This window comes from Gossypium raimondii, chromosome 7 (genome assembly GCF_025698545.1).
Source record: "Gossypium raimondii isolate GPD5lz chromosome 7, ASM2569854v1, whole genome shotgun sequence".
Lineage (NCBI taxonomy): Eukaryota > Viridiplantae > Streptophyta > Magnoliopsida > Malvales > Malvaceae > Gossypium > Gossypium raimondii.
This window is the reverse complement of record NC_068571.1, coordinates 14,694,898-14,711,466: the sequence shown is the minus strand read 5'-3', so window position 1 is coordinate 14,711,466 and position 16,569 is coordinate 14,694,898.

The following is a 16,569-nucleotide window of genomic DNA, read 5'->3' as shown; positions in this document are numbered from 1 at the left end:
AGGTGTGTTGAGTTAATAGGTGAAGGGGTATTTATAGGTGGTAGTGGCTGCTAAAAATAGAAAATAATTAGCAGCCACACACTTCCCTTGGCTGGCCACACATGGAGCAATGTTTGAATGTTTCAAACTTTGCTAAATTTAGCTCGGGGCAAATATTAAAAGGCACAAAAAAGTGGAAGGGCTTGAATAGGATTTTAAGGAAACTTGAGGGTTGTTTTGCAATTATTTTAATCAGCTAAATAAGCTGATTGGGTCATCTTATTTGGTCGGTTTTGGGCTGCAAATTTTCTTATTGGATCAGTCTTCAATGCTTAGCACACTGGGCCACTTTCTCCTTCAGGCTTTATATTAATTTTTAACCCAATTTAACTTGGATAAAAATTTAATATAAAGTATATAAAATGATCATAATTTGGACCGTGCTTGGCTGGAAAAATATTTAATCTTGCCCTTGATTCACGTGATGCAAAAATTCCCCAACGGTTCAAGCCTTTCAAGGTGTTTGTCGAGCTAATTTTCATCTTTTGTGCAAAACTGTCGAAAATAAACCAAATTTGTGAAAATTTATTATAAATATAACTAAAATTAAATATGTTAATAATTTAAGTGCAAATTAATTATTTTAAAATTAAAGTGTGAATTTTGACAAAATTTACTACGAAATTGCATGAATTAGAGCTTAAAATGTGCTTAAAAAGTCTACATATTTTTGTGTTTCCACACCCAAAACTTAATTGATTGCTCGTCCTAAGTAATGCACAAATTGAAAAGAGGAAGTGCTTGAAATTACAATTGAAAAATGCCTTTAGAATACATTTCCCCCACAATTTATGAGTCTAGTATAATTATGCTCAAGAACAAGAATTTTGAAATTATGCAACTCAAGTATACATATCGTTCGAAATATTCTCAATTGTTATCATGCTAGCAAGAACAGACTAAATGTTTTCTTTATAAAGACATGCTAATCTTTACCACTTAATTTGTATTCCCTTATTTGAGACTAAACATCAATCACTAAGTTTAACTTACGTATTCATATGTTGAGCTTAGCAATTTCTCTCCACTAATGTAGGCAACACGAAAATCTGAATCGAAAGCTCTTTTAAATAGGTTGTAACGTGGTTGGGCTAGGGGTACTAAAAGATAGATAATTTTAAGATAAAAACCTTAGACTCAGCTTGTATCAGACCTTTAGAATAAGTACCTTCAATGACCAACTCATTTTGCTTTTACATGCTCTTTTGTACATCTAATTCTTTCGAGTACATATGTTATTTCTTCTTCTTCTTTTTTTGAGAACATTATTATATGTACTATGAGTTTTTGAGCATTGGATACTTCTTTTCAACTCACATAAACATATTTTTAGAGAATGTTCTGGATAAACTGAGTCTAGTGTTTGGGACAATTTAGAGATAATTATGAGAGAAGTGATGGCTTAATATTACAATGGTTTAAATAAAATCAGGCTATATAGTCTCAAAGTTTGTTTTAAGGGATAAATATTTGTTAAGGTTTTCTTGAAAGGCTCAAACAGTCCAAAAAAAAGCTTGCCTAAGTCATTTTCAAAATTCCATGCTTCCTAGGATTTTGCCTCAAGAAATTACTAAGTCAATTCTAGAGACTTAACTTTCATGCATGTCCAGCTCTCCTAAAGAATTAAAAATTTTATGGTATGATTTGGAAACTTTATTAAGAGTAGCATTATGTCATAGTTTAGCTAGCATAGCAATTATTAAGATAATAGAACTTTATTTATACTATAAGTTAGCATAATTAACAAAAATTCAAAGTTTTGAACAAAATATAACTTAATCATAATTATAAGAATAATGCATCTTGAAAAACAATTTCAATTTTTAGTCCCCACTACTTAATATAAACAATGTCCCCATTGTTAAAAACAATAAAGAGAATTAAAATATAGAAGTGAATAGATATTGTACAGTAGGTAGGACCCTAGAAAAAAGAGGTGAGTCAAGTTTGACTACTTAAGTACCAAGCTTTTCCAAGGCAAATCTAGTCCTAGGCATGTACATATCTATTGCCACACTTCTTATTTTTCAATTTGTTCAATTTTATTGATGATTTCCAACTCTTATTTTATTATGCAAGAAATAAAAATCCTAATCCTTAAAAACTTTAAATGTCCTAAGAGAGAAAATAAAATAAATTAAAGATCCCCCCTTTTTATTTATTTGCAGATCCCTAAGAATTTGACTCATCTTTTTCCTTCCTTAACATTGGAGTCCATGGTTCGAGTATAAAGTCTATAAATTCAAGCACAAAAACAAACGGGTTATCAAATATATATTTTAAATGCATCTGTGATTGAGTCATCCCGTATCTTTTAGTATCTCCAGTAATCTTGTTGTTGCAACTGCATATGTTGCAGCATAGCCATTATATCAAACTGTTCACTTCATGGAATGGTGCTAGATAAAGGGACTCTCGGTGTCAAACTTAGAAAATCTGTTAAGGGTGGTTTCAGTTTTGGGTAGGTGGGTGAGTAGTTGAGGAGGGTAAGGTTTAGAGTTGGAGGGGGTGGCAGTTTTAAGGATTGTTTAGGTGCAATAGTTAGTGGCTTCAAATAAAGGTGTTTAGGGTGGTGATTTAGGGAGCTAAGGGCTTGGGAGTGGTTGTGGAGCAAGGTAAAGGCTACAGGGTGGTCAAAAAGGGTTGAATACTTCCTTCCTAGTGGTTTCTTAAGCCCAATGGAAGCTCCTTTTTGGATCCTAAGCTTTTGTACTGAAAGTAAACTAAAATAAACTCAAAGAAACTAGTTCTTGGGTTAAAAGTTTACCCTTTATTTAACAAAACAAATACTTCAATTCTTCGGGCTACTGAGAAATTTTTTTTGAAAGATTACATTAAATTAAACTCCCAAGAAATATTGGAGGGGTCACAAATGGTTCCACTTAAGTCCCAATCTCCTAGACAGAATTTTAGTTAATGTAATGACCCAAAGAAAATTTTATCTATGTCCGGCATTTTATTCAAATGAGAAAAAAACTAAAAATATAAAATAGCGATAGAGAAAGTGAAAAAAACTCCCTCTATTTTATTTAGGATCGTTATTGACCATGGTGGTGTCAAATGGCCATTTGTCATACCAACCATAACCATCTAGGAAGTAATCGTATTCTTTCCCATCAAGTCTGTCCAACATCTTATTAGGGAAAGAAAACCCGGAATGATCGTTCTTAGTGACCTTGTTTAACTTCCTATAATTCCTACAAATCTTTCAACCCGTGACTCGAATATGAAATAATCCATCCAGTACCCTTCTTGTGCCTTTCCAAAATCACAAGTGCCTCTTCTTCTTGATCTTTGGTGAACTCAACTAAAATAATGACAGGTAAAGTTGAAGACAGACCCAAATAGTCATATTTCAAACGAGGAGACAAAATCTTCAGTTCTAATTCAATTGGCTCTTCAATCAATGACTTTGGTTGCGTATACTCCTGAGATTATAACTCTAATTATTCAAGTGGAACTTCTTGAGTGAATTTCTTCGAATTAGCTTCTAACCAAGCCAAACTTTCCTTGTCTTCATCATCACTTACTGAATCCTCCAATAGAATATGTTCTAATGGATTGTCTAAAGAATGGAGCTCCAATTCTGTAGAAGCCAACGATTCCATCTTGGAAATAGCAAAGCATTCTTCAACTATATCTGGGGATTTACTAGTATCGAAGTCATTAAAAGTCACCTCATCATCAAAGATTTCTTTCAATTGAGTATCCTTTTACTGTTTCTAGAATCATAGAGGTTATGGTAGTGGTGGAATCTTAGCTTTAACCAAACAACTCTTTTGTGGAAATTTTTCTACACCTGACAAGGCTCTTAGATATTCATAACTAACTTGTTTAGAGTTTACCTCATCAAGGATCACTAAATCTGACTTCTGTGAAATAGGATTTTCAACACTTGGTTGAAATTCCTCTTTGTCTTGAGCTACAACAGGCTCATCTTGAACCTCAACCACCTTGGGCTCCATTGTCTTTCCAGTTGGCAAAGTAATTGTTTTGCAATGCTCTTTGCCCAAAATTCTTGGATTTTTGTGTCACTTTGCCAAATACCTTGAGGGCTGCTTTTGAGCTCATTGGCTAGCTGTCCCACTTGGTTTCCTAAATTCTTCAATGTTGCTGCTTGGCTTTGGATTAGTTCATCATTCTTTGCTATGTACACCTTCAGTAAATTCTCAAGATTACTTGAAGATTCAGTTGGTGGGGGTTGTTCACTTGTTAAGAATATTCTAGTGGATAATTTTTTTGAAATGGCATAGAAGAGTTGCTATGGGTCTACCCATTGATTACTCTATGGAGAAATTGGATGATTCTGCCATGAAGAGTTGTAAGAAATTAATTGCGGACCATTCCAATTCTAATTTCTCATGTAATATTTTCACTCTTGATTCGATGGACAAGTTTCAAAGAAATCACCATCTTCATAGTATTTACAAGAAATATTCTCGAATTGGTTCGACTACTGACCTGTCAGGTTATCATTCAAACCATTAACAATTATGTTCTTAAGCATATAAGACATAGAGGATACCTGGGCTGCTAAAAAAGCAAGTGTGTCCACTTCATGTACTCTTGCTACTCGTCTTTCTGAAGCTACTCGGTTGCTTGGCCACTGATAGTTATTGTTGGCAATTCTTTCAATAATATCGTAAGCATCATTATAATACTTAGAAAGAAGGGATCCATTTGTCGAAGCATCCACCGTCATTCTAGTATGAATATTGAGACTAATATAGAAAGTCTCTATTTGAACACAGGAATGCCGTGATAAGGGCATTATCGTAATAAAGATTCTTCATCAAGTTGCTGAAATGATGTGATTTCATTTCGAATCTTGGTCGTTAAAGATGGAGGGAAATATTTCATTAAGAAATGTTCAACCAACTCTTGCCATGTAGTTGTGGAATCAGACTGTAGGGAGTTCAACCACGCTCGTGCTCTATCTCTTAAGGAGTATGGAAATAATCTCAGTCTCAAGGCATTCTCGGTCACCTCGACTAGTTTAAATGAGTCACTCACTTTCATGAATAGCCAAAGATGAAGTTGTGGATCTTCAGTAGGAATCTCACTAAATTGATCTATGTTTTGCAACATTTCGAACATGACCGGCTTCAGCTTGAATTGTTGTGCCTTAATTTTGGGTCTCCTAATACTCGGATTGAGCTCGTTGAATAGAGGAATGGTATATTGACAAATGGCACAGTTTTTGTCATCAGCAACAATAATCGGATTGTGAGTATTATAAGCGAATGTTCCTCCTGGATTTTGGTTTTGATTTTTGAAATTCATCTTTTCAGTCCTTCTTTGGTTCGCTTGTCTTCTCCTTTGTCTAAAAGTCCTTTCAATTTCAAGGTCTAAGAGGAGTAAGTCAATAATTTAATCAATACTCATAAAAACTTTAAACAAACACAAAAATGGAATTAAAATTTAACGGAAAAAAAGACCAAAAATTAACAATTTCAGAAATAATGTCTTTTAAAACAGTCCTTGGCAACAACGCCAAAAACTTGGAATGCTGGAAATGTGCAAGTGTACACAATCACAACAACTGATAAAGTGACAAGTAAATGTCGAATTATCTTACCCACAGTGCCAAAAATATTTTGTTTTGAAGAAGTGATGTAAAAACTAAAAATTAATTAAGTAATAAAAATAAAAAGTAAAATTTCCAATGCACGATTTCAAAAAGATGAGTTTTAATCAATATGACATTACTTTGCTAGATCGATTACATTCCTTAAATTAGAATTACTAATCCCATGTTCATGTTACTGCAAATATTTTCACTGCAAGTTGGTAATTTGTTAACTACTGCAAAAACATACTTACTAAATTAACCAATCTCTTGAACAATTTTTCAATGTCAATTCAAACAATTAATCAATCTTCATAAGCACATATAAGATTAAGTAAGGTAACAATATATTTCTATATTGAAACAATTTAATCACAATAATCTTGCAACTTATGCAAGGCTAATGTACCGTTTAATACCGTCGCTAATTTAACCTTCAGCTACCATAGAAGATTAAACATGCACCAACTAAATATTGTATCAATTAATTGTAATTTCAATACGTTTAATAATTAATTAATTCGTTACCTTACATTTTATAATGCAAGTATAACATAAGCATGGTTTTATTTAATTGAACAACAAAAACATGATTTTAAATATTCAAGTGGATAGAATGCAATTAATCTAACACGAATTAATTTAAGTCAATTTAATTAGAACAAGAACAACAACAAAATAATTATTCATATTCACGATCACAACATAAACAAAAAGTTAAAGAGAAGGGAACTAGGATTCAAATCCAATATTTCTCTAAAGCCAGACTAGTGCGTTCCTCTTCTGCTCTGCTCATTTTGTTGAATCGTGGCCTCCATGTACAATTTAATGGTGTTATTCCAAGGTGGAAGATGACTCTTTTTCAAGAGGGAAATCAACAAGGGAAATGGACAAGAAAAAGGGAAAAACAAAGGAGAGAAAGTGAGTGAAAGAGAGAGAGATGTGTAAGAATGAAGGTGTGTTGAGTTAATAGGTGAAAGAGGGTATTTATAGGTTGGAGTGGCTACTAAAAATAGCAAATAATTAACAGCCACACACTTGGAAGCTGACTCTTTTTCAAGAGGGAAATCGACAAGGGAAATGGACAAGAAAAAGGGAAAAACAAAGGAGAGAAAGTGAGTGAAAGAGAGAGAGATGTATGGGAATGAAGGTGTGTTGAATTAATAGGTGAAGGAGGGTATTTATAGGTTGGATTGGCTACTAAAAATAGCAAATAATTAGCAACCACACTCCTCTCTTAGCTAGCCACACATGGAGCAAAGTTTGAATGTTTCAGACTTTGCTAAATTTAGCTTGGGGCAAATCTTCATAGGCATAAAAATTGGAGGGGTTTGAATAGAATTTTAAGGAAACTTTAGGGATGTTTTGAAATTAATTTAATCAGCTAAATATGTAACACCCCAAACTCGGCCTAGAAGTTAGGCCCGAATCTGGCGTGTCACATTGAAGTTTTTTTCAAAAACCATGTTTTTATTAAAAACCCTTCTTGAAATTTCAAACTTCTTGCCATTTAAAACTTGTATAAAACCTCAGTTTCTGTTTATTTATTTTCAATCGTGGTTTATTAAAAAGTTATTACCTTCAAAACCTTATTGTTAAAGAAAGCTTAATTTAAAGCAAATGATCTACGAGAATGTGATATTTAAAAATTGAGGTGCCGAAACGTAATATTAGAAAATAGTTATTGTTTTGGAAAATTGTGTTCTACTTCTAGCAGATATAAATCACAATCACATCAAATCCCAAATTTAAAATCTAGAAATTATAGAGACCTTATTACAACCCGAATCAAAATCAAATTGCTTAAGTAAATGAGCAAAACAAAATAAAACAAGTGCAGTTGTGTGGCCCTCTCCGAACCGTCTGACGCTGGGGATTACCTGAAAGGTGAAAAACGAGGTGAGTTTACAAAAACTCAGTGTGTAAACCTCTTATTAAAGAAACAAAATCAGTCTAGGCCTGAGCCCTTAACCGTAACAGTATAGTGTGGGCCCAATACAGTAACTGTGGTGATATGGGGGTTGTGCTCGGACCAAGATCGAGTTGCCAAGTCACGGGAAACTCCTACGAAAATCCTAAACAATCAGATCTAAAACGAAACAGAAAATTAAAAGATTAGAACTTTGAATTTCCAGATCTGAAATAAAATCCCCAAAACTGATACGAACTCGTCTCGTGATGTTTTGAGTCGTATGTGTTGCCCAATCGTGAATTGAGTAAGGATGGATTCGTTTCGGTTTTAAAATGAAACAAAATAGAGATAATGGTCTCAAACAAAGGTAATAAACAAAATAAAGAGGAAACAATAACAAATTAATTGGCTAAGACCGAAAATGAACCAACAATAACGAATTGTTGACCCGAATCTCAAAATGGTCTTTAGGTGTTTTTCGGTTAAAGGAAACAGGAAAGGACCTTGACCCACTATCAACTATGATAGGAACCAAAGGTATATTGAACGCCACACCAAAGGTGATAAGTTCAGCAACAAAGAATAGATGGACGCCACAAGCTATGCTTGATAAGTCAAATCAATTCCGAAAGAACAAAGTGAATTGGATAACTCACAATTCAAATATTTCATCTATATTCAGCAAAAAAGTTCTCTCCTCTATGGCTGATTACATCTATTTATAATGCTAAAACAAGGTAACCGAATGGTCAAAAACATCCACTTAATGTGCCATAAAAAACTAATGTCTTTTCTTATTCTTTGAACCAAATAACTCCTTCCATAAAATCACTTTAATTCATCTGATTTGAATGTCTTTAATGGCTTAGAAAATGACTCTTGAGTTGTCCTTGGCTAGTTGAATAGTCACATCTCTTAACCTGCTCCTTAATGACATTCAAAGGCTTGATTAATTTCTCTTGAAAGCTCCAAAAAATTGGAAGTGGAAGAGTTGTTTGCTGAATTTTAAAGGGCATAAAATGCTCTTTAAAAACTCCTTCTTGATTTTAAGCTCCCTTTATAATGCCCTTTAATTGTAACTCAAAAGAACTTGAACGACCACTTAATTAAATGTGTAACAACCTTGAATTTTAACCACTATAAGCTAAAAGTCACCTGCAATAAACACATTAAAATGAGTTTATTAAACAAATGAAAACACTTATTTATCATAACAAACATTAAACTTACTTAAATAAATGAACTAAAACATATATGCAATAATTATTCCAAGAACTAGTTTAATTAAAGAAGCATAATTTAAAAACTTAATTTATGCATCAATAAATAATCCTAGGAACTAGATCAATTAAGAACAACACTTATTAAATAAAGTTCAACAAACACACTTATTAATTAAAACTAAGATGAGTTGAATAAATGTCCAAGAACTCATTTATTAAACTAAGATGCTAAAATGCATGGTTTTGAAATGCAAATTTAACTAACATGAAAGTTACATAATTAAACTAACTTGACTTAATTTAATGATGCAAACTTAACTAACATGAAAGTTACATAATGCATGACTTTATTAAATGCAAAACACATATTAATGATGTGCAAACTATGACATAATTAAAAACACAAACTAAAATAACTAAAATTAATGAATCAAAGTCTTTTTCTTCCAGACCAAATTGACAAACTAAAATTAAAACTTCATTTTGCACTTGGGCCCCTCGAGTTTGGACCAATCTCGGTAGCATCGAGTTGTGTTGTAACATGATGCGACCGGGATCGCATCATACCCTCCCTCTTGAAAACGATTTGTCCTCAAATCGGGCCACTTGCTCAAGAAAAAGTTTTCAAGATCATGACCCCCTTTGTTCATGATCCGGACAGAATTATTTTCAAAATTCTGAGAACCACAAATGGCTCGGCTAGAAAGAAGGTCATTTGCATGCCATCCCTCTTTAGGAGGGTACCACCTAACATCGTCACCTACAAAACAATAAAACAAATTAGTGACACAATGAAGGTTAAACACAAAAGAACTTTCCAGGATTTTAGTCACAACTTGATCAAATAAACTCAAAAGAACAACACATGAATCAATTCTGGGATCAAAAATAGAAATTGGTTTTACCTTTTTCTTTGATGGAAACAAACCTGATTCACAAGGTATTTGAAGATTATAGTTTTGAAAATTAGAATTCCATGGTCCAAATCCCTTGAACAATGATATGGACTAGCATTCACCGGGATCAAAGACAAAGTTTTTGTTCACCATTTCAATTTGACCAGAAAAATTTGTGGCTAGTAACTTATGAAGAACTTGAAGCACATTAAAGTTAAAATCATGCAACACATGTTCGAATCCATTAAGCAACAATAAACAACAACCTCCAGAATCAAAAATTTGATTTTGACTTGGCAAGCCAACGAAATTCACATGTTTGGTTTTCGAACTAAATAAAGATAAAACTTGAAGCAAATAGAAGGGGTCAACACATTGATTCAAAATACAATTTGGATACTCACCTTCGCTGACGTCAACTTAGGAATACAGGCTCGGGTTTAAAAACATGGTTTTGATCGATTCGTTCAAGTAACGTAACAAAAACTTCACTTTCACCAAGACATCACACATGCCAAATAAAGAAGATGTAGGCAAAAATAAATTCAAACAATCAAATCTCTCAAATCTCATGCAAATATCGAAGATCTCACACTAAGAGTTAAAAATTTTCATTACCATCACGATCAAAGCAGTTGAGCGTTTCACATGAAAGCTCTTTATCAAACATGATCAGATTTTGTATTTGTGGATTTAATCGAACAACATCAAAAGATTTTTCAACACAAAACTTATTGAGTGAACAACTCTTCATGCCTCCACTTAAAACGAATTTATCAACCACAAATAGCGAGTAACAATTAACCAAATCAAAATAAGGAGATCTTTTTAAAACTAAGTTATAGGAAATTTTATCAACAACTTTCAAAACCTGATTGCCATGATTCATTGACTAAAAACTCCTTACCTTGCTTACCTTTAAGCGCTTGAACCTTACCTTTTTTGATCAAATGGAATCGTCTCTCATCAGGAAGGTAATGAAGTTGAAACTTGTCATTTGAATCTCTAGAAACCTGGAAAGAAGAAACAATACGAGGACAACTTGCAGATTGGTTAGTAAAAACATTCCTCGCTTTTTCTTGTTGACTTTCATCTTTTCCACTCGTTTCTTTTTCAACTTCTCTTTCTTTTTCCACAATCTCTTTGTTTGTTGAAAACTCACTTTCACTCATCAATTCTCTTTCATTTTCAACAACACTTATTTCTCGCACTCTTTCTTTTCTTTCTCCAATCTTTCTCTCTTTTTCAATTTTTGTTTCTTTTTCGATTTCTTTTTCTCTCGTCACTCTTTTTCTTCTCTCAACTTTATTACAAAATGGCGATAATACAAAAGAATCAGAACAATAGACTTTTCGTTGGAAAGAAGTGAAAGAATCTTCATAAGAGTCACGATCAACTCTTCGTGAATAAACCTCCATGGATGAGTTCTTATACGAAACACATTCACTTCTTCGTAAGGATTTTTCTGTAGATGAATACTTTGATGCATACGAAGAATGACTTGTGCTTTCTCGTTCATTACCTTGATAGGCTTCAAACTCGTAGCTGGATTTATTTCGGCCTAAATTCCTTGAAGAATAGGAATCTGGATAAAGGTCTCTTTTCACATATTCGTCGAATGTTCGTCTCCTTGATGATCTCATTTCCATCCTTTCATTTGGATAAATTTGCTCCCGTTGGGTTCTTGCTCGATGACTCTACTCTTCGACACGATCCAATCGTTTCTTGATGGGTTTGAGTTTTCGATCAAATAGATGCTCCATTTCATGCGTAAAGGCTTGGAGTGTAAAATCTGGCACACTTCCTCCAAAAATTCTTACAGGACAGAATCCAACTCCCTTGTCTGAATTTTTTTCCAGACTTCGTGACATTTTTTTTAAGAACTCACAACAAAGAATCTCACTATCCACTCACAAAGAAATCTCACACACTTGGCTTTTTTTTTCTCTCGAATAAACTCACTACTCTCTTGCCTCTTTCCACTCACTCCTCCTCTATAAGTTCTTAGGAATTATTTAAACTTAAAAAGCAATTGTTGTGGGTCGGCTTACAAACTTGATGTTTGGGCTTGGTAAGATTATTGTAGGACAAAGGAAGGTAGGCTTGAAACAAAGAAATGAAAAGGTTGGGTGTGGCGAAATAGTAGAAGGTAATAATGACTAAAATTTGGGCAGCAAACAAAAACTAAATTTCAAAACTAGCTCTCTTTTTTTTTCACAATTTTTTTTTCAAATTTTTTTTTCAAATTTTTTTTCGATTTTTTTGAATTTTTTTCGAGAAACTACTATACCGTAATACCGACAACGTCGATTCTTACTCCAAATTCACTAGCTCTAATACCAATTTGATACGAACTCGTCTCGTGATGTTTTGAGTCGTATGTGTTGCCCAATCGTGAATTGAGTAAGGATAGATTCGTTTCGATTTTAAAATGAAACAAAATAGAGATAATGGTTTCAAACAAAGGTAATAAACAAAATAAAGAGGAAACAATAACAAATTAATTGGCTAAGACCGAAAATGAACCAACAATAACGAATTGTTGACCCGAATCTAAAAATGGTCTTTAGGTGTTTTTCGGTTAAAGGAAACAGGATAGGAACCTTGACCCACTATCAACTATGATAGGAACCAAAGGTATATTGAACGTCACACCAAAGGTGATAAGTTCAGCAACAAATAATAGATGGACGCCACAAGCTATGCTTGATATGTCAAATCAATTCCGAAAGAACAAAGAGAATTGGATAGCTCACAATTCAAATATTTCATCTATATTCAGCAAAAAGTTCTCTCCTCTATGGCTGATTACATCTACTTATAATGCTAGAACAAGGTAACCGAATGGTCAAAAACATCCACTTAATGTGCCATAAAAAACTGATGTCTTTTCTTATTCTTTGAACCAAATAACTCCTTCCATAAAATCACTTTAATTCAGTTGATTTGAATGTCTTTAATGGCTTAGAAAATGACTCTTGAGTTGTCCTTGGCTAGTTGAATAGTCACCATCTCTTAACCTGCTCCTTAATGACATTCAAAGGCTTGATTAATTTCTCTTGAAAGCTCCAAAAGCAATTTGGAAGTGGAAGAGTTCTTTGCTGAATTTTAAAGGGCATAGCATAAAATGCTCTTTAAAACTCCTTTAATGATTTTAAGCTCCCTTTATAATGACCCTTTAATTGTAACTCAAAAGAACTTGAACGACCACTTAATTAAATGTGTAATGACCTTGAATTGTAACCACTATAAGCTAAAAGTCACCTGCAATAAACACATTAAAATGAGTTTATTAAACAAATGAAAACACTTATTTATCATAACAAACATTAAACTTACTTAAATAAATGAACTAAAACATATATGCAATAATTATTCCAACAACTAGTTTAATTAAAGAAGCATAATTTAAAAACTTAATTTATGCATCAATAAATAATCCTAGGAACTAGATCAATTAAGAACAACACTTATTAAATAAAGTTCAACAAACACACTTATTAATTAAAACTAAGATGAGTTGAATAAATGTCCAACAACTCATTTATTAAACTAAGATGCTAAAATGCATGGTTTTGAAATGCAAATTTAACTAACATGAAAGTTACATAATTAAACTAACTTGATTTAATTTAATGATGCAAACTTAACTAACATGAAAGTTATATAATGCATGACTTTATTAAATGCGAACACATATTAATGATGTGCAAACTATGACATAATTAAAACACAAACTAAAATAACTAAAAATTAATGAATCAAAGTCCTTTTTTTCCAGCAGCCAAATTGACAAACTAAAATTAAAAACTTCATTTTGCACTTGGGCCCCTCGAGTTTGGACCAATCTCGGTAGCATCGAGTTGTGTTGTAACATGATGCGACCGGGATCGCATCATACCCTCCCTCTTGAAAATGATTTGTCCTCAAATCGGGCCACTTGCTCAAGAAAAAGTTTTCAAGATCATGACCCCCTTTGTTCATGATCCGGACAGAATTATTTTCAAAATTCTGAGAACCACAAATGGCTCGGCTAGAAAGAAGGTCATTTGCATGCCATCCCTCTTTAGGAGGGTACCACCTAACATCGTCACCTACAAAACAATAAAACAAATTAGTGACACAATGAAGGTTAAACACAAAAGAACTTTCCATGATTTTAGTCTCAACTTGATCAAATAAACTCAAAAGAATGACTTGTGCTTTCTCGTTCATTACCTTGATAGGCTTCAAACTCGTAGCTGGATTTATTTCGGCCTAAATTCCTTGAAGAATAGGAATCTGGATAAAGGTCTCTTTTCACATATTTGTCGAATGTTCGTCTCCTTGATGATCTCATTTCCATTCTTTCATTTGGATAAATTTGCTCCCGTTGGGTTCTTGCTCGATGACTCTACTCTTCGACACGATCCAATCGTTTCTTGATGGGTTTGAGTTTTCGATCAAATAGATGCTCCATTTCATGCGTAAAGGCTTGGAGTGTAAAATCTGGCACACTTCCTCCAACAATTCTTACAGGACGGAATGCAACTCCCTTGTCTGAATTTTTTTCCAGACTTCGTGACATTTTTTTTAAGAACTTACAACAAAGAATGTCACTATCCACTCACAAAGAAATCTCACACACTTGGCTTTTTTTTTTCTCTCGAATAAACTCACTACTCTCTTGCCTCTTTCCACTCACTCCTCCTCTCTAAGTTCTTAGGAATTATTTAAACTTAAAAAACAATTGTTGTGGGTCGGCTTACAAACTTGATGTTTGGGCTTGGTAAGATTATTGTAGAACAAAGGAAGGTAGGCTTGAAACAAAGAAATGAAAAGGTTGGGTGTGGCGAAATAGTAGAAGGTAATAATGACTAAAATTTGGGCAGCAAACAAAAACTAAATTTCAAAACTAGCTCTTTTTTTTCACAAATTTTTTTTTAAAATTTTTTTTCAAATTTTTTTTTCGATTTTTTTGAATTTTTTTCGAGAAACTACTATACCGTAATGCCGACAACGTCGATTCTTACTCCAAATTTGCTAGCTCTGATACCAATTGATACGAACTCGTCTCATGATGTTTTGAGTCGTATGTGTTGCCCAATCGTGAATTGAGTAAGGATGGATTCGTTTTGGTTTTAAAATGAAACAAAATAGAGATAATGGTTTCAAAGAAAGGTAATAAACAAAATAAAGAGGAAACAATAACAAATTAATTGGCTAAGACCGAAAATGAACCAACAATAATGAATTGTTGACCCGAATCTCAAAATGGTCTTTAGGTGTTTTTCGATTAAAGGAAACAGGAAAGGAACCTTGACCCACTATCAACTATGGTAGGAACCAAAGGTATATTGAACGCCACACCAAAGGTGATAAGTTCAGCAACAAAGAATAGATGGACGCCACAAGCTATGCTTGATATGTCAAATCAATTCCGAAAGAACAAAGAGAATTGGATAGCTCACAATTCAAATATTTCATCTATATTCAGCAAAAAGTTCTCTCCTCTATGGTGATTACATCTATTTATAATGCTAGAACAAGGTAACCGAATGGTCAAAAACATCCACTTAATGTGCCATAAAAAACGATGTCTTTTCTTATTCTTTGAACCAAATAACTCCTTCCATAAAATCACTTTAATTCAATTGATTTGAATGTCTTTAATGGCTTAGAAAATGACTCTTGAGTTGTCCTTGGCTAGTTGAATAGTCACCATCTCTTAACACGCTCCTTAATGACATTCAAAGGCTTGATTAATTTCTCTTGAAAGCTCCAAAAGCGGCTAGAAGTGGAAGAGTTCTGCTGAATTTTAAAGGGCATAGCATAAAATGCTCTTTAAAAACTCCTTTAATGATTTTAAGCTCCCTTTATAACACCCCTTTAATTGTAACTCAAAAGAACTTGAACGACCACTTAATTAAATGTGTAATGACCTTGAATTGTAACCACTATAAGCTAAAAGTCACTGCAATAAACACATTAAAATGAGTTTATTAAACAAATGAAAAACACTTATTTATCATAACAAACATTAAACTTACTTAAATAAATGAACTAAAACATATATGCAATAATTACTCCAAGAACTTGGTTTAATTAAAGAAGCATAATTTAAAAACTTAATTTATGCATCAATAAATAATCCTAGAACTAGATCAATTAAGAACAACACTTATTAAATAAAGTTCAACAAAAACACTTATTAATTAAAACTAAGATCAATTGAATAAATGTCCAACAACTCATTTATTAAACTAAGATGCTAAAATGCATGGTTTTGAAATGCAAATTTAACTAACATGAAAGTTACATAATTAAACTAACTTGACTTAATTTAATGATGCAAACTTAACTAACATGAAAGTTACATAATGCATGACTTTATTAAATGCAGAACACATATTAATGATGTGCAAACTATGATATAATTAAAAACACAAACTAAAATAACTAAAAATTAATGAATCAAAGTCCTTTTTTTCTAGCCGCCAAATTGACAAACTAAAATTAAAAACTTCATTTTGCACTTGGGCCCCTCGAGTTTGGACCAATCTCGGTAGCATCGAGTTGTGTTGTAACATGATGCGACCGGGATCGCATCAAAAACAGCAAAGAATCAAATTGAGAATAGAAATAAGTGTTAATAAGGGTTCTTGAAACCCTAAAGGAGATTGCGATTCTGTCCAATTGAATACCAAGATAGTTTTCCCCAAATTTCGGCAATCTAATTTTACCCAAAAAGAGTATGGATGAATCGGCAAGAACCCTAGAAATTGGGAATTTTTTTAATCGATTATGTGCTGCCGACAAGAGATCGATTAAACGAAGAGTTCTTGGAGTTTAAACAAATCTGAAACGTGACAAAGAACAGCAAAGAGATTAGATCAAGATTCGGCACAATCAGAAACAAATAAAAGAACTTGAACAGCAAGAATTAAATTA